Source organism: Carassius auratus, unplaced genomic scaffold (genome assembly GCF_003368295.1).
Source record: "Carassius auratus strain Wakin unplaced genomic scaffold, ASM336829v1 scaf_tig00214955, whole genome shotgun sequence".
Lineage (NCBI taxonomy): Eukaryota > Metazoa > Chordata > Actinopteri > Cypriniformes > Cyprinidae > Carassius > Carassius auratus.
This window is the reverse complement of record NW_020527881.1, coordinates 2061-26180: the sequence shown is the minus strand read 5'-3', so window position 1 is coordinate 26180 and position 24120 is coordinate 2061. Positions and strand designations below refer to the sequence as shown.

General features: G+C 36.2%; 1 pseudogene; it reads left to right on the top strand.

Annotated features, from left to right (window-relative positions):
- Positions 1 to 6681: 6681 nt before the first annotated feature.
- LOC113093303 (oxysterol-binding protein-related protein 3-like) lies at positions 6682 to 21111 on the top strand (annotated as a pseudogene).
- Positions 21112 to 24120: the final 3009 nt, after the last annotated feature.

Here is a 24120-nt window from a genome sequence, read left to right as displayed (position 1 = left end):
GGGTGCTGTGTGGTAATATATTAAGTATGCAATGCAATGAGTTCATTAAAAGGAATGTTTTTGTGAGTATGTTTATTTGCACATGGTCAACTGTATAAAAAGCCTTCATTGTGCTTTAGTGAATGATTGTAAGATGTCCTCCTTCACTCTTCTCTCTTTAGCCTTTGGCATCCTGAGCAGCTTGATGCTGAGGGAGGTTACGGCTCTCAGATTGCCTCTTCCTGATGACAGTGATCCCGACAGATTTACATGGGGACAGTTTCCTGAGGTAAGAACTTTATGCTCTTTCTTTTTCTTTACTTCCTTTACTATCTTGGGTTGGTATATACAGTATGTGTGGAACAGTGGATTTAGAGTAAATGCACTGTCATAGTTTGCCTAAAACATGTAATTTATAAAATTATAATACATCATTTTTAATTCTTATTAAAATGACGATGATGATTGTTGTTGTTGTCTTTATCTTTGATCTAAGTCTTCATATATAATATTATTAAAAAATCTTTTTTTACATTCATTTGTAACGTTGTCAGAAAGTTTTATAATATATAATTTTTATTTTATTATTATTATTAATAAATATTATGATTATTATTGTCATTTTTGTCATTATCTTTTATCCAAGTCTTCATATCTGATATTATTTAATAAAATTAGGTGGCACCATGTTTTAAAAAAGAATAATCAAGTTATAAGTTTTATATTAATTTTACATTTTTATTTTGATTCAATCTTGACTGTGTCAAATTATACTGTGTCTAATATTTAAGAATAAACATGATAGCATTAGGTAGCACCAAAAAAAAAAAAAATATATATATTTCTTTATAAGAAGATTCTTTATAAAAGTTATAAGAAATGTGCAGAATTGTAGGGCCAGCTACTGTTAGTACCCTGTATACTTATGCTTTGGATTTTAAAGTGGATTTTATAAATGCAAATTAGAAAATAAAATATAATAATAATAAAACAATAATTAATATAATAATTTGAAATTTAAAAAAAAAAAGTCAATGCAATTTTTTAGTTTGAAAGTGACATCAGTGACTAGTGTATCAGTACATTATTAGTCCACTGATTATTAAATCTGCTGATTTTCACCCTGTCCTCTTCTTCTACATTTTTTGTTGTCAAAGGACACTCAAGAGATTCCCCGGAGTCTGGAGTTGGAAGACTTCACTCTTAATGTAGCCCCTACCAGCAGCCGTGTCAGCTCTCCCACCATCCTGCGACTTCACCCTATAATAAAAAAACCAACACACCTGCATGCCAACCTCCCCCTTCGCTTCGGGCGGGATGCACAGATGAACGCAAGGGACCGCGCTTCTAAGTCTACTATCAACCTCCCTCAGCGCTTCGGCCGTTCCTGCACTATGTGTGAGCGCTCAGGGACTGGACCCTCGGCCACCCTGCCACAAAGGTTTGGAAGGGACAACATATTTTCTTTAGACCCTTTCCGTGCATTGACTCTCTACACACGTACACCTGAATCACCATTTCCAAAAGAAAGGTAAACTTTAATATTTCTGGTATCAACTGAAACTGTCATGGCTATTGTTTCATAATCATGTTTGCGTGTGTGTGCGTATATAATTTATTTAACTAATATTATATTAATTGTAATGTGTATTCCTATATTAACTATACATACATTTTAGATATAATTTGTATATGTCATTATGAGTATATTCATTTAATGGGAGTTCTAACAAATTGCTTTATTTGATTTCTATCACAGGACTCAAGTCCACGACTACATGTTTGAAACAGTAGCAGACTCAGAAGAAACTGTAAAGAGAACAGACTACACAGCTTTAGACTAATGAAGCCCACAAAAACTGCTGTTTAGAGATGTTTCGTTCACCAGTTTCATTGAATTTCCTATTCTCTTCATGCATTTGCATCTGTACTTGCCTGCTTGTAAATTGTTTGATTAAATTATGAATACACTATACTGGTGACAGTGTATTCTTATTATTGGTCATGTACATATTATATATATATATATATATATATATATATATATATATATCTGTGTGTGTGTGTGTACCTACTTAACCATATTTTGGTTTGGTTACCTGAAAATGGGCTAAACCTAACAAAATCTCCAAAAACCTCCCTTTGGGGACATCTTCATTTGTAAAACTGGTTTAAAACAGCAACAGCACATACAGTTTATACTGTAGAAAAAACAATTATGCATATGAAATGTCCCTATTTAGACAGCTAAGTGTGTGTGAAAAACATTTTATTAATCTAAGGAACCTTTTCCACTAGAAAGAACCTTTTATGCAATGTAAATATTCCACTGATGTTAAAAGTTCTTCATGGAACCATTGATGCTAATAAAGAACCTTTATTTTTTAGAGTGTCGGAACAATCCAAAACCCATAATTGCATCAATGTTCCTTTTGTTTATGTATTAAAAAAAGCAACTAATCTTTCATCTGCGAATGCACCCTGCAGTACAATGCTTAATGAGGTTGAGGTGTTATAAATATGCTGTTTATTAACTGGAATGTTTCATGTTGATCCTCTACAAGATGGCCTGCTACAGGTTCCTGAGGGACAATGCAACATGGCATTTTCCAAACACAAACACACTTCTAACTAAGGTAATGATATAAAACACTTTACACTTTATCAAAACAATTTACAAGCAAAAAAACACCTTCATAAAACCCCTTCCTTCCTACAGATGTAGGTGCGCAAGTCGCAAAAGATATATCATCCCTATGAAGCTTTACACAAATACATGCAGCAGTTTCTCTCGCTAAAGCCTAAATGTGTGTTTAAACAATCTGAATTGAAAGTTATATCCAAAAGCATCTAACTGCATCAGCAATGTGCCATACATGGTACAAAAATCTAAACTGGACAGCACGTGATCAATTTTTCAGTGTTTACTTCATAACAAATGGATTACAAACAAACATTTATTCAGAAACACAGTGGTTAATGTGTCAGCAAAAAAATGGTGTTGTAATTTACTTTGGAAAAAAAAAAGATTAATTGAGAAACTGATATTAATTTTCACAAATAAATACAAAGAATTAGCAAGCAACACATTGAATTAATCATGAAACTTTTGTCAAAAAGAGCATTAGCAATCAGGCAACAAGACAAGAGAAAAGGAACTGTAAGGTCCATGCACTTGGCCCAAGGTAGGTATCCGGAGCTGGATGAAGTTTTCCTGCGTGTTCGGTCTTTTCAGTGCACAAAGTTATTTAAATTTAGGTTTAAACTCAAATCTGACTTCATTTTATCTAATATGACTCCACTTTAGTATGCAATTGGTTGTTTGTCTGTCTCTAATTATTTATATTATTCTGACATTTGATTATTCTAGTTTATCTCTTTACTTATACTTACTTAGTCCCCTACAGTTACCCATGTACAACTTAACCAGCAGTTATGACAGTATGATGAGCTAGTCTCTCATAGTTAATGCAACTGATTTAACTAAAGTCAAGCTAGTCAGAAATCTAGAATTTCACCTGATCTAACCTGAGATGTAGTAATAACACTAAATCCTGGGATGCAAGATTGCTAAAACACACACCTTCATTTAATCTACTTGAAAAAAATAATTTCAGAGTAAGTCAGAATAAAATCAAACAATTTATTATCAGTCCAATTACACAGCCAATACAGATATATCACCTCTACAAAACATCAGTTTCTCTAAGAGGAATCTAAGAGTAAAGATATGATACCTGGGCCCGTATTCATGAAGATTCTAAGAATCCTCTCAGAAAATTCTTAATTTAGCTTAAAAAACTTTTACGTAGGAGTCTTAGCTTAAGAGTGATTCGGGACCGATCTGAGAGCAACTCTGAGTAAGGAAAAGACAAAACCTTTCATTTTAGTGAGGATGCGGGGTTGACCCCGTTGCTATGTATGACACCAATCTTTTGAAGACTGTGATTGGTTGGTTGTCCAAGAAGGAAAAAAAGAGTGATTTTAAGTATAGGGTTTATTCTAATTCTCACTTTGGAATTTACATGCGTAATTTATCCTATTTGACCATTCTCTCTCTCTCTCTCTCTCAACACACACACACACACACACACATTATATCTGTGTATATAAATCCTTTTTTTATTTACCATGCTTTTAATTTCCTATAAGGTATTTGATTGGCTTAGAATGATAAAAATTGTTCCACTCTTCCATTTACAGTGATTGCTGTCCTTTTTTTTTTTTTTTTTTTTTTTTTTGAATGTTGGTTTTAATGTATCAAACATGGAATCAAAAACCAAGAAGGGCAACAAAGCCAAACTGGACAGAGGAACAGTGTTTACTGTTAGCCAGTTAGTGGATGAACACAAGGCCATTCTTAAAGGAAAATTCAGGCCGGGTGTCACAGCAAGGGACAAGAAGCAGACATGGGAGGCATATAGCACAAACTATTAACGCTTCATTCCCCCTGCTTATGCGCCACCTATAAGCCTGCTATAATTCATAAATGCAGTTTTTTGAGCCTGCAAGGTGGGAATGTCCAGTGGAAACTAAATGAACTGCGACACAATAAGATGTTCTGAAAGTGCTGTAACTGTTTGTGTGATCACTCTGTTTACAGAAGGTTGTGACAGACCCAAATCATCATATTGCATTGTTGCATTTTCCCAGTTGCCAAATATCGTAATGTAGTGATTACTTTAATTTGCTGTGTCGGAGATGTTAGCACATCTCTTATAAGATCAATCACAAACATGATCGCTGCACGATCTAGGCAAGGCAAGGCAAGACAAGGCAAGGCAAGGCAAGGCAAGGCAAGTTTATTTATTTAGCACATTTCATACACAATGGTAATGCAAAGTGCTTTACATAAAATAAAGTAAAATAATAATGAAGAAAAGTAATAACAAAAAGAAAACAAGCAATTTTAAAACTTTTAAAATTATTTAAACATTTACTTAAAATGAATTTAAAAACAGTTAGAAAATGTGATAGACACTATCTAATCTATAGCGTCTAATTAATTCACTGTCATCTATTGTCTGCAACACATTTCTTCTGCCTCTTCATCTTTATGCCATTTCTCCTCTGCTAAAGAAACTCTTAAGCCTCTTAAATGTCCTCATCTGTGCTCCTAACAAGCTTGACCTTAAGACCTCTTTTAAGGGTTAAGATGCTTTCTGAATTACTTTTTTCTTTAATAGGATTTTTTCTTTAATTTTAAGAGTAAACGCCCACATTTCTAAGAATTTTCTTAGAATTTTGTCACTAGGAGCTACTTTTTGCATTAAGATTATTTATGAATACGGGCCCTGGCTTTTAGAAAAATAAATTTCTAAAATCCGGCTACAGAAGCCCAGTAATGTTTTCTCACTTCGCTTATATACACAGACCAGATCAAAGAAATGTTAAAATCAGTCGTACAAACATAAAAGCCCTATGGTTATCTAATGGTTATCAAAGATCTTTGTTGGGACATCTCTCACATCAGAAGAACAGGTTTTGTTTTGTTTATTCTTGCCTGTTCTGTTGATGCGAGAGTGAAACCACCTTACCAGTCGCACCTGAAGTATATATATTGACCACACATCAGCTTGAAACAATAGATTTGTGAAATGTTCATGACTGAGTGAGACTTGAGGGGAAGGAGAGGGTGTGAGGAGTCAGGAAGGGATGGACGCAGTGTCTCGTTCCCTGCTCAGGGAACCATAAGTTTTCTCACAGTTTAATCATGTTATTAATATGTTATTACTAATAATAATAATACACGTCACTCAAAAATGTGAATTAATATTCACTGATTTTTTTTTAATAAATTTGATTAGCAACACATATTTTAATATGAATGAAAGACATCCCTTCCTGATTTAACTACTGCTCCAAACAATTCTCCTGTCCACCAGCAGAGTTCCCTGTTTCCTCAGTGGCAGTTCATTATTTTTGCAACACCAGCTCAATGTTTCTTAAACTAATCAATATTCAGATTATGTAAATACATCATATATGAAATCTATCATACTTACATTATATGGACTTTTCATTGAATGCTTTGGCATATTCAATAAAACTGTGTGTTCTTTTGATGTTTTGTGTAATTCAGCTGTTAAACAACATCATAAAATTTGTCTATTTAAAGTATCCTACTATCACTATGTAGCTATTGTATACAATAGCATGTAAACTTCTTCAAATGCCATAATGATTGATATCAATATATACTAACAGTTAATGCTACACTCATGTGTGAATATGACTCTCTTTTAAAACATACCTCAGGTTCAGTGGTTTGTACATTCCACTTTCCTGTGCAGATGGGTGCAGGCAATGAACTAAAACCTGTGTTGTTAAGGCAACCCTGGGATGGCATGCAAAATAGCAGATTTGTCTAGCATAAATTAATCATAGCATCGTTGATTCCCTATTCCTTTCATTAGACCTTAAGTTGTCCTCAAAATATGTTGCCCACTCAATATCAGATGGTTATTCTCCAGGTTAGTGAATGGTTCAATTAATTTGACCATAGGCTAATAGATAGATAGATAGATAGATAGATAGATAGATAGATAGATAGATAGATAGATAGATAGATAGATAGATAGATAGATAGATAGATAGATAGATAGATAGATAGATAGATAGATAGATAGATAGATAGATAGATAGATAGATAGATAGATAGATAGATAGATAGATATTTGAACTGCTTACCAGTGCGTACCTGAATTATGTAATAGTCTCTGTTTTGTTTTAAAATGCCGTTGCTCAATAGGCCACATGTCACGTTTCTTTGTATTTTAATTGGCTTTCTAAACGTCAATCACCACTAGGCCCCGCCCACCTGCTGCTCACCTCACCGCGGAACTCAAAACACAGCTCGAGGTTTAAACCTGAGCTGGAAGCCTTAAACCTAAAACCTGTGGTCTCCTCCACCCTCCGCCTCGGATTACATCGGTGCGTCACGGACATTTCGTTCGAGATAACCCTCCCACAAGAGAAGTTTCCTAAAATCTGATTTCGGCAGGTAGAAGAAGTGGGATGATAACCCCGGTGACAGTCAGTAAATGTGCTGATAAGGCGTTTTTGTAAGTGGACCGTCAGTGACACGACGACAGAGCCGCTGCGCCACGCTGTCACTCTGAACCTGCAACCGCGGTAGGCACCGAGTTTGTGTTCATGTTACATACGGAGACGTTTTAATCTATCTTTGAATTATCAAACAAGTCTTGGCTTGTTGTAAGAGAAGTATTTTACTGTGATTCATATTCACTTGTAACGTTACCGTGGGGAAACCTCTTAACATTCCATTGATGTACATCCGAACATATATATAATTATAAAAGTGTGTTTTGTTAAAAACCACTTCTGTTGTTTGTTTTGATCTTAGTGTCGTCTTAGAAACCCGTTTAAGTTCTGTTTCCTGTCCTCATCATGGATAGACTGACTCATCGATCTTCCTAGTTTAACACTGCTTTTCTATAACTCTTAAGTCTGTTTCTGGCTCTGTTTGACCTCAGGCAGCTGTGCAGCTCGTGTTGAGAGGTTTGGTTGAAGGTTTTTTCTGTCATGTCATTGCGATGTGATTGATCTGTTTGGTCAGAGTCATCAGCGCATCGCGTTGCTGTGGCAACAGAAAGGAGCGCGCATCGAGTGGCCAACAGCAACACCAGGAATTGAATGCAAATATTATTGTGTGCATTATCATAATTTATTCTCATTTTATATAGCTTTTTTGGTTATTCATTTAATTGGATACAACGTCAAATGTTGCTCCCTTTAATTGTTATCAAGCCGGGCTTGGTGTAGTGTGAATTTAATGGTGCTAAGTTAGACTTTGTAAAATGTTTTTATTTAGTTAAAAGAACATTACACCTAAAATGAAACTTCTGTCATCATTTACCCTATTGGTATGGTTTCCTTTTTTCTGTGGACGGAAAAATAGTTGTTAGGCAGAACAGACTCAGTCACAACTTGCTTTCATTGCATCTTTTTTTTTCTCTCCATACAGTGAAAGTGAAAGGTAGCTGAGGTCGTCATTCTGCTTACCTTCTTGTTTTGTGTTCCACTTTAAGGTTGCAAAATGCAAATATTGTGTTGTATAATAGTTTGATATCTCATTTTAGGTAGTTTTTAGTACCATTGATTTGGTTAATTATTTATTTTTAGATAATGAGGAACATTGTCCAACATTGTCCTCATCATATTGTTGTGACGATCACTGTGGTTTAGTGGGACTTTCAGAGTATTAAACTGAAGGCTTTTCATGTTTTGATTTGAATTATGTGGCTTATGAGCTGTGTGTTTTTCCTTAATGTACTCATACACAATCATAGGCTTATACAAACTGTTTTATATCATACAGTCAATCAATAGTTCATGCATGTCATCTTTTTAAAAAACATATCGGTGGCCTTTTTCTCAGAGTTGGAAGTTAGATGTCAAATGTTGTTTGAAGAAGTAAAGCCTAAATGAAAGTCTAGGCAAGTCAAGTCACCTTTATTTATTTAGCGCTTTATACCATTAAACGGTCCTTTTTTCAGTTCATGATTCAGTGATGGTATTGATGATGATACATGAAGTGGTGTTATTTGCTGTCTAACCAATGTACTTAAATTCATAAGCTTTTGTTGCCCCTGTGAGATCATGCTTACTAAATCATGTGACTGTAACATCCTTCAAAGACCTCAAGGGTTATGTCACTTTAAAATGTTGTCGTGATTTTAACGGTAAAAACCTGTTAATTGGTTAATTTTCCGTACTATATACGATGAATCACTGTAATTTATTCTTTATAAGAAGAACATTGTCATTGTATAATTTACAGTGGAAAACCATAAACTGACATTCCCAGAATTCCCTGCATGACACGAATTAACTGTTTTTTTTTCTTAGTTTTTAGGGTTTTATCTTATATCTAATGTTGTTAAATGAATGCTTATTGCATTATTTCAGTATCATTTGTTACCATGATGGTGTTTTAGCGTTTGTGTGAATAGGACTGTGCACCTTATCTATATTAGTATTTACCTCCTCGGCTTGTGGAGAAGCTGTTTCTGATGAGCATTGGTTCATCATGTGACTTTCTTAATGCCGCCTGTTTTTGGTGGTTATCAGTACATTATAAAGGTACAAAACAGATATTAGTTCTCCATTCGGTTGTTATATTAACGTTATATCAGATAATGAAATGTTTTTTTTACTGTGTATTTAAGTTTTAAGTCTGTAAACCCTAAATGTGGCTACTGTATTTTTTTTGGTAAATTTCGGACAAAACCACAACTGCCAGTACTTTACCGTAAATGTCACAGGTTTTTTTTTTTTTTTTTTCATTGTTGGTTTTTCCCTCATGAAGTCACTGGCTTTGTCATCTGCACTTTTCAACCACAATTACTGTTTATTCAACTCTGTTATGACAACCTTTAGGCTAGACCTTTTAATTTATCATATGAGTTTGTATTTGTCATAACTGTATCTTCAATATGCTTCCTTGCCTTTGGCCCCACTATACAGCCCTCAACCTACAGCCCATTTACTGTTATGACTAAGTGCTGAGAGTTGACGTGTGTGTGTGTGTGTGTGTGTGTGTGTAAATTAGTACTAACAACCACATTCTATGCTTTACACACCATACAAATCAGAGTGGAAAATGTCAGTTTCCGTTGATGGTTTCACATTGTTTGGCCATACAACTAACTCTGATCATGTTGTGTTGACTTCTCCTATGTTTACATCATAGGTTTCTCACCCTCATAAGACAAGATTATTACCTGTTTTCAATGTCACACAAGCAATGTTTAGCACTTTAACACAGGGATCAGGGACTGACAAGTATTATTAAATGGATAGCTCTTGCCTAGAAATGTAATTTGTTTCTGGAGAGAGAGAAAAAGGTAAATATACATGTCAGAAAAATGAAGCATTTTAGACTTTTAGGAGATTAAGAAAAAAAACTTGTTTTCCTCCAACTTCAAGGGGTCCTATTATGCTCTTTTACAAAGTCTTGATTATGTTTTGGGGGTGAAGTAGAACAGGAACTCATACGAGGTTGTTCAAAAACACATTATTTTTCACATATTTTACAATTTTACAATACCTCTCTCCCCAGTCTGGCATGAACAGGTCGAATAGTTCCTGTATCAAATGAAGGCCAGCCTTCTGAAATACGAAATGTGCTGTGATTGGTTAGCTGGGCCAGTGTGTTTTGTGATTGGCAGCACTGGTCAGGAAATGTCATGCCCCTTACCATAGCGGCCTGCCAGCTTCAGTGTAAAGATTGTGTCAAAATCAAATCAATCTGAGTGCATGTCTCTGACATAGTGATAACACCCATTACCTTCTCTAGTGCAGCTCAAACAGGTCTCCTCCCATTCATCTATATTTGTGATATCATAAATCCTGGAAAAGATGTGTTGTAGTACAAAAGAGTCGTTCATTGTAGTTTTTGAAAAGTCATTTCTGTTAAATAAAATATCTCCTTTTAAAGTAGACTTTGAGCTTTGTAACTTTGCAGATCTTTTTTATGCCCAAACAGCAACATTACAGACTAAAGTTGAAAAAGTGAAAAAGCATAATAGGACCCCTTTAAAAGTCCCATATACAAAGGAATTAAAATGATTTTTGAAGGATCATGTGACAGTGAAATTTTTTTTTTCAAGGCTGTGCATTACAGTAATTTTACCCCGCTTTGCATCTCTATTATTATACAACTCTATTATCGCTGTAGTATTTGTGTGCTGTGACTGTCTTTTGAATCTGTTCTCAGCATTATAAGAGGAAAGAAAAGGGTTAAAGGAAAACACTGCCTTTCTTTATTTGAAAAAAATAGAAAAGAGATCCTTGATCCTTGAAAAGAGACCGTGGGAGCTTATAATTGCACAAGGAAACATAACTTATTTTGGGTGAGTCTCCTTTCTAAAGTCTTTATCTTCTAAAGGGTTTATAATAAACGATTTAGCAACACAATTCCACTGCTTAGAAGAGATGTAAATAACCTAACATTGCATGCAGTGCTAATCCAGCTGAAATATTAGTAGCGTGCACAAATGTCGTAGAGATGCAAAACCACAGGGAATTCATTTTTCCCTAAACACCAACATGTATTCAGACATGCACGCATATTCGTCTACATACCTCAGTCCAGCTTTAAACAAGTCTGGCTCTGCAAACTAAACAAAAGCAGGCTTTGAGTTCAGTAATGCTGAGCTGGAGTTAACGGTATTGACGTACAATTTCTCAAACACACATACATTTAAAAAGAAGGGAGCAAGTGAATGCCCTTGAATACTCAGAAACTTACCGTGAGTGTATGTGTGGAATAACAACATGTTTATCCTAAGGCTAGAGTGGCTCACATATACAAGAGGAGCTTTTGTGTGTGCGGTCTGTCTATTCACCACAAATTTGCCCTGGTGATTCATCATGAGAATGACCCGACCTTTAGTAGTCTTTGGTGTCGTTCTCTCACTCGGTCTCTTTCTCCTGTCCTCATACTCCCTCTTTATTGGTTTGTCCTAAAGATTTGTCAGTGTATGTATGGGTGTAGGTGTGGATGGTAGTCATTTTTAGAGGTTTGTGGTCACTCTGAAGTAGTTTGCTGGTTGTGTTTGAGTGGGATATTTTGGTTGCATGCAACAGACCTGTTTGTAAAAATAGCAAACGTCTCTCAAATGGCAGGTCATATTTTCACATTTAGACTTTGTAAGTTGTACAGTTTAGGTTTGTGATGTCAAATTAAAGTGTCATGAAACCCTCCAAAATATGTGGTCCAGTCAGGTTCATTATTGGAGGGATCTGTACTGAAAACTCTCACAGGCGCTTTATGCCATTTATGCTTTTATGCCATTTTCATTTATACTGTATATAAAAAAATACACATGTATGAGCATCAAAACTACATGTGAATAATCTTTTAAATTTTTAATAACTTTTGAGACTGTTATGCTGTCACACTGACACACAAGTATATATCTGATCTGTTAAATGTCCACAAAGTGGATGAATGAATCACCTGACATCTATAAATCTAAAAACTCTTGCATAAAAACGTTGCATGCAAGATTTGAAAAGTTTTGGTTATTGATTGAAAGCTTGTTTCTTTTTATGTGGGAGAAACCTTGCAGCACATATTTGTTTGCACCAAGCAGTTGCAACTCATTGCAAAAAAGGTCACGCATGAATAATCACGACATACTGCTAATGTAGATGAGCACTGTACTAGTTTTGTATCATATGCAACACTTTAATTTCTACAAGTTAATGACTCTTTAATGTGATTTTTATTGAAATGTTTTTTTGATCAAACAGTGTGTGTGTGTGCTGGAATGCAAGTTTGAACATATCGCATGGTCCACTGAAACAAGAAATAGGGGCACAAGAACAGTATGTGCCGGGTATAGGACGTGCCCGTGCATTTAGAACAATGTGTTCCAAACACCACACACTCACACACACACATACGGAGCTCAAGTGAAGAAGAAAATAGTGTCTTACAAATAAAAACAAACCTGATAAGTGACATTTGTTTCTTTATGGCATGGTTTTTCAAACTTTTTGGAGCCAAGGACCTAAAGTATCAAGAGAGTTATATATTTTCATGTCTGAAGACACATTTACTTTTAAATCAGTTTTTTACATTTTACAAATCATAATAAATTATTAAAATATTATCTGGATAACAGGTTTAGTTAAATAAAAAAAAAAATTGGGAATATGAACTATATATATATATATATATATATATATATATATATATATATATATATATATATATATATATATATATATATATATATATATAATTTTAAATAGGATAAAGCAGTCATTTCCTGACTTCCTTAGCCTCGCTCACACTTGTTCTTGCCAGTGTCTTTGTTGCCCTCTACTGGCCATATGTAGTTCCGTTACTGTAATTTTGTATTAAGTGTTGCCTGTTTTTGTCTCCACAGTAAGTTAATTGCAAGATGAGCACAGAAGACCAAATTGCACAGCTGTCTCCCAAGACATCACCCGCCACACCAACTATAACACCGTTTACACAACGAAAAGAGAGTAACTCCTCATCAGAAGACAACAGACAGGTAAGACAAAACACTTCAGATATTTATTGAGCACTTGATTGATGTTTGCTGATACATCTGGTGTGAATTTGTTTTTTTTTGTTTTTTTTTTTTTTTTTGCCATAGCAGTGGATATGAGGATCTTGTGATGCAGTTGTGATGCTGTAATTGCTCTTTATGTTTTAAATCAACATCTACAGCAGAAGTTTTTAACTCTCTTAGGAAAATGTCCATGTTATTTCTTCCACAGATTTTTTTACAATTATTTTGTCTTCTTATTCTTTAGGACAGCTGGGAGTTAGTTGAGGACTTGCAAGGATTGACAGGAAATATTCAGAAGCCTGAGAAGCTGGAAGGTTTGCTTTTGAAAAAGAGGAAGTGGCCAATGAAAGGCTGGCATAAGGTGATCACATGATATTTTTAATTTGAGTATATATTTCACCTGAGGGTGCAAAAAAAATTTATCCTTGTCTGTCTATGTTTAACAGAGATATTTCCTGCTTGAAAGAGGCATCCTTACATATGCCAAGACTGGGACTGCTGTGAGTGTGAAAACATAGTCTTATTCACATACTACACAAGAGTTCTTCAAGACCTATGTGTAGGAATCTTGCTTAAATCCTGTCAGTGATGCTCTTTTGTCCCTTACCGTGTGATTGATTCCTCAGCTGAAGAAGGGGAGGTTACGAGGTCGAATTGACGTTGGTCTCTCTGTCATGGCCATGAAGAAGAAGTCAATGTGCATCGACCTGGACACAGAGGATAGTATCTATCACCTCAAGGTATTGGCATACACTCAAACACATGCTCACCTACACATGCTTTCATTTTGAGAATGCACATTATAGCTGTTATTTAATGTGACATTCATAGGCAAAGACTCGGGATCTGTTTGATCAGTGGGTGACTCAACTACGTCATCATCGAACTTTCCGTCAGAACGAGATCACCATGGAGCCTCCCGAGCGACCGCTGCAATCTGACCCCACTGCCAACAGACGAGTATTTACCCTCCTTATACACTACAGTCATCCAACATCCCATTAAACAGGATAATAACATGTAAAGCTGTATATAAGGAAAGCTACTATAATAATGAGAGACGCTGAAACAGTTTACTACTTAAGCTATTAAAAAGTGTCATGACTGATATTGTGTTTTATACTGTTCTACTTTTAAAAACATCAACAAGGTTTTTATTCCATCTGGAATTTTACAAGACTTGTTAAATGAAAATATCTGGATGAACAGTAGGAAAATTAGCTTGTTTGTGGTACTTGGCATGAAAAAAGTTTGAATTTAAAGTAATCAGCATTTGCTTACAATATCATGTCGCTAGACTGAACACTATAAGTAATAATTAGTGATATCTGTGTGCATATTTATGTGCAATTACTGGATTGCATATTATGCACCCTTAATAACAACAATATTCATTAAGTCAGATTTTTTTAAGTCATAATAAAGACATTTTTACAAATATGTATATATGTTGTTAAATATTTATGTGTTACAGTTGTGTTATTTTGATCTTTCTATCAATCACAAAGTATCACAATTTACAAAAAAAAAAAAAAAAAAAGCATTTCACCTGTATTTAATATTGATAATAATAAGAAATGTTTCTTGAGTACCAAATCAGCAAGTTAGAATTCAGCTTTTCCATTACAGGAATACATTTCCTTTTAAAATATATTTAAACAGAAAAAAAGTTCCAATCAGATCCAATACCCAATAAAATCCAATAAAAGCCGCCTTAGTGAGAATTAGAGATGTCTTTCAAAAACACTGAAATATCTTATTGACCACAATGGTACTATAACTCTTTCCTATTATTTCCAAGTGATAAGAAAATCACACAGCAATATGCGCAATACACATTTTGTATTTTTGTCTCTTTATTACCAGCGTTCATTTCTCTCCAAGCTGCCTTCAGCCCTGTTGAAGAACAGCTGGTGCCAAAACTCTCAAGACATAGAGAAGTGCTGCAAAGGTAGATGGAAAAACTTGCACTGACACATCATTCTGCAATATTCATGGCAAAAGCACTGTGCATCTAATACATAGAGAACATTTTAGAGAAGTTGATTTCCTGACCATCTCTTGGATAAATGAAACACTGTATACTTTTTAGATCTGTCAGAGTGTGAGTCGGCACTGCTGGAATTAAATTTGCTGCTGAAAAATATGGAAGTTCTTCACAGAACGTTCTCAGCACCTGCCATTAACTTACTGCAGGTAGGGCTGTTTGCATGTGTTTCTTTGTATCCATGGATTAAATATGTGTTTATGTTTGGGTAGGTTTATTAAATCTGATTAAAAATTAATTAGGGGAAATCCAGAAAAATCCTACACTATTCATACATAACATAAATACTATATATTATTTTTATATAATAAAATGCAAAAGTGTACACTGTTTGTGTTTGGTAAGATTTATGATTTTGTTTTTACGTAAATCTGTGTGTGTGTGTGACCCCAGACTGAAGGCTCCAAAAAAGAGAAACGAGGACACAAAAAATGGAGATCAAAGAATCATAGCAAGGAAAATAAAAACACACAGCAGGTAAAATAGCTGTGTTTCTAATTGCACTGTACACACCCAGACACTGCATCACACACTCTCTCTCTCATTCACTATAACACAGATCTGTTGTTTTCTAGCAAAATCCTGATGCTTCATCTTCCCGTCTGCACGTGTCTCACCCGAACTTGATATATTCAGAGCCTGTTTCACCAGACTCATGCCTGGATAGTCCAGATTCACCAACAGAAGCCTCACGAATGCAGGAGGAGTTCTGTCGGCTCGCTGGCACTGGTGAGTATGACTGCACACATGCATGCTGCACTGTTTCAGGATTATTTAATAATTATTAATAAGTTAACTGGTAAAGATAATCATGAAACTCCCTTTCTTTCTTCTACTAGTTCATTCCACTCTTCGGTCAGCGTACACTTCTCTTTGCACAGAAAGAGACCGAGTCAGGAACACATTGGATTGTATCAGTGAGACGGTACAGGCAACAAATTAGTTGATATGCTCAATTGTTATTGGACAAAATCAACAAAGCCAATTATGACTCATATTTTCCCAACCGATCAGGAAGTCCTCGTTGGATCACGCCCTCTCCGCCAGCAGGTGTCCAGTGAGAGTCGAGGGTCAATCCCAGAATCCCTTTCAGAGTTTTTTTGACGCTAAAGAGTATCTGCTGTCTGGCAGCTCGTCTGAGAATGAGGTCAGAGAGGTCAAGTGGTTAAATCGCACATTTGAAATACAAAATATTTTTCATTAAGAAGAAGGTAAAACACATGAATTCCTTACTGATTATTATATTTTGTATTTTTTTTGTGACCAGGCGTCCGATGATGATTCGTATGTTAGTGATGTGAGTGACAGCACTTCAGTGGAGTTTTGCAGGAACGAGAACGGTGTTACAAAAGAGATTTTAAGTAAGGCACTGTTCAAGGCACCAAGTTCACCCTAATGAAGCATCACCTTTCTTTACAACCATAGTTACGTTTATGTGTGTTTTTGTGTCTTCAGGTAATGGCAAAAACTGTGCGGTGACACGGCGAGAACATTTGCCAAGTGCACGCATGAACGAGAGCGTGAATCTGTGGAGTATTCTGCGTAGTAACATCGGTAAAGACCTGTCGAAAGTTGCCATGCCTGTCCAACTCAATGAGCCCTTGAACACCCTGCAGAGACTGTGTGAGGAAGTTGAGTACTGTCACCTGCTGGACACTGCTGCAAACACACACGACCCACACATGCGCATGGTGAGATCAATCAAATGCACTCTATCATCATTTACTCGCTCTCATTCTAAATGACTTTCTATCTTCAAAACTGTTTTTGTGTTCAAAGGAATAGTTGACTCAAAAATGTACATATACTGAACATGTACTCAACCTCAGGCCATCCAAGATGTAGATGAGTGTGTTTCTTTATCAGAACAAATTTGGAAAAATGTAAGTAGGGTGGCCATATGCTATCAGCTGTTTGTTCTCTGATTCTGATGGATCTCATTAGGATCCACTGGTGAGCCAGTGATTTAATGCTAAATCTCTCCAAATTTGAGGAAGAAACATTGGATGGCCCAAGAGTGAGACATTTTCCAGCAAATTTTCATTAAATTTTTTTGAGTGAGCTATTCTTTTAACCATATATTAAATTCTACTATGTGTTTTTTCTGTAGGTGTATATAGCAGCATTTGCTGTATCTGCATATGCATGCTCATGCACTAGAGCAGGAGGAAAACCATTTAATCCTATATTAGGAGAGACATACGAGTGTTTGCGGCCAGATAAGGGCTTTCGCTTCATTGCTGAACAGGTAGGAGTGCACATTTCTTTTATTTCTACCAAAACACAAACGTGAACCCGCTCACATGAACCGTTACTTTGTGTTCCTCAGGTCAGTCATCATCCACCTGTGTCTGCTTGTCACTGCGAGTCCAAAAACTACACATTTTGGCAAGGTCAGTGAAGTGCACTTTGCTAGTGTCATAACTTTTAGCATTAGGCATGATTTTAATGTCCATTCTCTGTATGTCCATTAGATGTCCGGTGGAAGAATAAGTTTTGGGGGAAATCCATGGAGATTGTTCCCATGGGAGTCACTCACTTAGAGCTGCCAGGGTGATTACATTTTATCCTGAATTGTTTTGATTCTCATTCACTTCCATTATTCCATCCCGCCTTCTCCACCACCTCTCAGTATCTCTCTGTCTCTCTTTTACTCATTCACTCATTCTCAGTTTTGGGGATCATTTTGAGTGGAGTAAAGTCACTTCATGCATTCATAACATTCTGAGCGGTCAGCGCTGGATCGAACACTATGGGGAAATGTCAATCAAACACTCTAACACCATGGGAGACGTCAGTCACTGCAAAGTCACTTTCCTTAAGGTGGGACCATCAAGACATGCAAAACAGGCTTTTAATTTCATTTATGTGTGCATCTGTGTTTTTCTTGCCCACATCTTCCTCTTGTGGAATACCCTTGACCAAATTTTTTTTATGAATGATTTCCCTTTTTTTTATATATATATAATTTGTTTTATGCATGTCTTATATTCAGTCAAGATCTGGAGGTCTGAATGCTAATGAGGTAGAGGGTATGGTCACTGATTCAAATGGCCGTGTCATTCACACTCTGTTTGGCAAATGGAACGAGGCCTTGTATCTGGGCAAACCACCTTCTGCAACCTGCATCTGGAGAGCAAGTGAGTTTCAGACCAGTCCAGAAGAGTCTGTTTAGCTGCATTTAATTTATAGTGTTATATAACTTATATTCAATATGAATTTGTGGATAATGACCTTAAGAGGGTGCTAAAACAGCATCGTTTTTGTCTCTGTATATGTGCATATAGATCCCATGCCTGAGGACCATGAGCAGTATTATGGATTCACCCAGTTTGCAATTGAGTTAAATGAATTGGAAGAAGGTTTAAAGCCACTCTTACCTCTGATAGACACCCGTTTTAGGCCAGACCAAAGGTATACACATAATTTTAGATATTTAAAAAAAGGAATGATGCATTTATGTCAGGGATGGGCAACTTTGATAAGGAAGAGGGCCAGATTAGTCCAATTTAGCATTGACATTACCTTTAAATGAACTATCACCATTGCTTGCTGTTGCCGACACTTAATTTCACAGAGGGAAAAGTCACGAAAAACAGCCGTAGTGGAATGTTCTCTCAGAATTAAATAAAAAATAATATATTCTTTAATGAAATCATCACATTATAATGGTCAGGGGTTGGTCTGTATTGTCTTAAATTATTTATTGCACCATAAATGCAGATAGTCTAATTAAAAAGGTACTTTTAGCTATAGGGATAAAGCAAGGAGAAGTACCTTACACTTTTCGATAAACATGGTAACTGATGACCTCAAAGAAATCGTTGAGCCGTTTCGGCAGAAGTGATGAACTGAAATCTTTGAAATCTTTGAAAGCTTATATCTTTTAAATGCTAATTTTGTTACTGTTTCAGAGCACACTGCCTTATAGATAACCTGTTAGTTAATATTTAGTTAGAGCGCACTTCTTTTGCGCTGTTATTAATAGTTGAGCGGTTGAAAACTAGTGACCTCTAATGTTTGGAGACAGTAAATAAATTGAGAGCAATCTTTACGTGATTACTTTTCAAATGATTTAAAATTGATCAACTGAATCTAATATAATCCAGCAGGCCATACTAAAAAGCCAGCGGGCCGCCAGTTGTCCATCCCTGATTTATGTTATGCAAAGTGAACCTTTCCCATTACTAATGCTGCTGGCTACTAATTGGTCCGCTTTTTGTTAGATTACTTGAAGAGGGTAATATTGCTGGAGCAGAAGAACAGAAAGAAAGAATTGAAGTACTCCAAAGAGAGAGGAGGAGAGTCCTGCAAGAAAACAACATGACACACTCGCCTAGATTCTTCAAGTAAGTGACTTTTTATGAACACAAAGGTGTAGCTGTGTTGGGTGCGTCATGAGTATCTGTTTGTAATTCTGTTTCTTTAATTCAATCAGACGTGCAGAAGACGACTCTTGGGTGAGCAATGGCACTTACTGGGACCTCAGGAAGGACCCTGGATTCAGCAAACTTGAATTCCCGGAGCTCTGGTGACCATCGGTGGACTTGTGATATTTGACTTTTCCATTTCTGCTTTCTCCGTTATTCATATGCAATCCTGCTGAACACTATGGGATTTAATGTATCATCCCATGTCTATGTTGATGTTTTTGTAATGGTATTTATCTTTGTTAAACAGACACTTTTACAGCACAAGATAGAAAGTGCCTCTAGAAACACATTTAGCCAATGCTTTACTTGTCAAACGGGTTAGCTGATATTTAGATGCAAATGAACTGACCAATGACTTTTGGTCTGGATATTATTAGTGTATTTATATTCATATGCAAAGTAAAAATCTTATTACTTAATCAAGTAAATTTTAAAAAATCCTCAAATACAATCAATTCAGATAAATGACACAACATTAATAATGATTTAGAATCTTAAAGAACATACACTTACAGGGATAGTTTACTCAAATGAAAATTAGTCCAAGAGTTACCCTCAGGGCATCCCAGGCTTGTCTGACATTCCTCTTTCAGACAAACAGATTCAGAGTTATATAAGACTGTATAAGACTATTCTGTATAAGACTGACTCTGTTCCAACATGTGACTGCAGTGAGAGGAATGTCAGACACACCTAGGCTGCCTTGAGGTTAAATCTTGGACTAATTTGCATTTAAGGGTGAACTAAATAATAATAGTTCCGAAATAATAAATTATTTAAATTAAGCCTATATTTTGGAACATTGGTTTTTATTTTTATTTGGATTATGACATTTATTTATTGTTATTGTCATTCTCATTACTGTTATCTGAAAAAGATGATGTATTTAAATTGTAATGAGTTTATCATGGAAGTATTTGTTATACTACCTGTTATTGTTTTCTATTCTTAAATCAGCACAGAATACTGTATAAATTATCAACCATATTACAGTAATGAGAATTTAGGGTACTTAATTGTCTTGAAATTAATGTCAAAATAAATAAATCTTGGTCCTAAAAATAGGATAATTTTTATATATATTATTATTATACTAAATATTATTTTCTTATTTTTGTTGTATCAAATAATAGATTTTGAGTGACCTGGTCTGTGGTGGCAGTAGATCTTACGATGTACTTAGGTTTTGGGAAACACAGCACTGGACTGACTGTCTTGAGATTTACACCAGGAGTTTCTACTATAAGCATTTGAAAGCCACATTTAATGAATGTCTGACTCTACTTACACTCCACTCTATAATCAGGTAGTACATATATATATGTAAATATTTTTGTACTCATAACAGTAATGATTTTTTTCATATTTAAATGGATTTATCATTCTTTAAATGGTTAATTCTATAAAACTGATATAAAAACAAATAAAATATATGTGTGGCAGAAATTGACATGCATATATAATGATTGTATAATGGATGGTAATTTTGTGTTGTGTACATGCTTGTCCTACTTTTCTCTGTATTGTTGTGTAATATGCATAAGAATACAATTACCCTGCCTCACTGTTTAATGTATTTAGTTGATATATTATTTCTAAGGGTGTATTTTGTTTATTCCCTGGAAAGGCCTCAAACAGGCAAATATAACTTCTTGGAGTTGTTTTATTAAGAAAGTGGTTTATTAAGAAAGACACCACATGATATTGTATTTGATTTATTTAAAAAAAAAAGTGTTCTATTAAGAAAGACGCCACACATTATTGTATTTGTTTTATTGAGAAAGTGATTTATTAAGTAAAACACTATAGTTGTTGTTCTAAAGATTTATTAAGAAAATGTTTATAACATGTATAAGCAAACTCAGGAACATCTGTCAGAGAGCATGATATAATTTAACAACTAAAATATTGTGCAGTTACACTAATTCAGAAGGGAAACTTTGTTGTCAGTTGACAGCAATATTAATTAAATTTGCAACAAACAAATGTATAAAAGGTCTTACTTATTAATTGCATACAGAACATTCTCCAAATAAAAAAAATAAGGTAACAGTTAAAAAGGGCTTATTCCAAAAACATTTGTACTCCAAATTGTACCAACCGGGTAAATTTAAGACCCTTGAATACCTTTTAAGACACAAACTCCACATTTCAGTCTTTAAACAATTTCTAAGAAAAGGAATGGGTCAAAGGTATCAAAAGGATCAATTATTATATATCTTAATTTCTAAATTGTTTAAATTTTTATAGTGCACTAACTTCTAAATAAACTGAGGACCTGTTTAAGCAAGAACAGGAAAGAACCCACAGTTAAAGGTGCAATAGGAGATCTTGGAAAATGCTAACAATAGCCTGATAACAATGAAAGCAAACATCCCACCCTCCCTACAATCGCTGTCCAAAGCCACGCCCCCTGAATGCATTTATGGTCACAGACCGGAGACAACATTTCTACAACAGGCTTTACGAGCGGTTCATTCCAGTCCATGTTCCGAAGAGAAGTAAACCCCCTGCCCAGGGAGTAGGGAGCAATGAACATGGTGCAGGGATCATACTGATCGGAACACAGTTCATTCACTTACAACAAGGGTTCCAGTCGCTTCATATAGCCCAGATTGCACGTCTGATGGCAGATGGAGTATTCTGACAACGACTTTCATACCTTTTATGGACCTTGACACACTGTTATTTACTTGGCAGTCTACTGGACAGGGACAGTCTCCCGGTTTTCATCCAAAATATCTTAAATTGTGTTCCGAAGACGAACGGAGCTTTAACAGGTTTGGAACGAGATAAGTTATTAATTACGAAAATGTAATTTTGGGGTGGAGTATGTTATCCATTTAATATAAAAGCGGTTTGCGAGAAGCTAAATACAGGGATGGGCAGCGTGTACGGCCCACTGGATCATACTAGACAGAGAGTCGCAGGTTATGATGCGATTGTTAGCCTATTTTTTACAAAAACTGCTTCTACGGGGCCACAACGTAAGATACAAGGTAATGGGGCCTTTTATACATTTTCGTGTTTCTTTATAAATAATGAATGGACAAATGGAGTCTTTAAACGCCTCCGATATAAAGTTATTTGCTGTCAAAGTGACACCAAAATGAATGGGAGTCATAGAATGCTAACAGCAGGTGGGGGTCTGCTAGCCAATGGCGGCGCCCAGGAAGGCTTCAATGAAATATGAAACCCTGCCCCCTCGGTTTCTCAAGGGGGTTAAGGTTTCATATTTTATCAAAGCAGCCCTGGGTGCTGCCATTGGCTAGCGGACCCCCACCTGTTGTTAGCGAATTGCTTTACATCTGAGGCGTTTAAAGACTCCATTTGTATGGAGTGCAAGGAATGCCCTCACACGAAACACAATAGTGAGTTTCAGTGGGACTAAATCAAGCTGCTCCCTTTAATGGTGACATCTTTTTCCATTGGCTGTAATTTTCCACCTTCACATGGAGGGTCGGCCATGATCTTCCCTTCTCCACAATGAAACTTTTCCAGGGGGGTTTAACGTTTTTTCAGTATTCCAGGGTGTAAACATGTTTTTCACTATAATGGCTCCTGAAGGTTTTTGTGCTGATTAAAAGAATTACGCTTCAATTGAGGAGTTAACATTTAAATGTCTTCTTTTTAAAGAGAATCATTTTCATTGTCATTTTCATTGCCATTTTAATTGTATTTCGACATCACTTGAACACGGTGACACCCTTTGGATATCAACATCTTACTGTCACAGTGTCTGGGTTGTTGTTCCCTGGGGTTCCACTAGATGTCCTCCTTGCTCACGGTGTCTGTCACCAGATCACTTCCTCCTCCCTTATTTGGTCACCTTCCTCCTTGTTGTGTAATTGATTGTCCCCCACCATTCTCTTGTTCCCTCATTATCCTTCTGTCTATTTATACCCAGTCGGTCTTAGTCTGTGTTACGATAGTCCTTGTTTAATGTTGAGTATTATTCATGTCCGTGAACTCTTGTCTTGCCTTGTCTTGCCTTGTCTTGCCTTGTCTTGCCTTGTCTTGCCTTGTCTTGTCTTGCCTTGTTTTGTGATCGTATCATATTTATGTTGTTTGGATTATGTTTGGTTTTGACCTCGGCCTGGACTGTTTACCCCTTTGGATTATCCCTAAATAAACGACTACCTGCAATTGGTTCTATCTCCGTGCCTCTTTGGATCCTTGCCGTGACAGAAGGACTCCGTCAACACGAGAACCAGCGGTATGTAGTTTTTCCGTTCCCCAGCCAAGATGGCGGAGAGGCGAGTCAAGTATCTGAGGTTGACCGCCCTCCGCCAAGAGGGCAATGAAGTGGGTGCCCTGGCTCAGGTGTTCTTGTACCTGGCCGAAGGCATGGGCTATAACGATGCGGCCCTTAAGGACTATTTTAATGATGGGCTGGATGATCCTGTGTCTCAGGATGAGATGGCGCAATTAGAGACACTGGAATTCTGGGAATTCGTGCACTACCTGCAGCATCGGTGTCGGTGGGATGCCCCAGCCACTCCTGTCTCTTCCGGCGGGGTGGTCGTCAGCCCAGCACCACTGCCCAGGATGGCTATCAGCCCAGCGCCACAGCCCAAGATGGCCG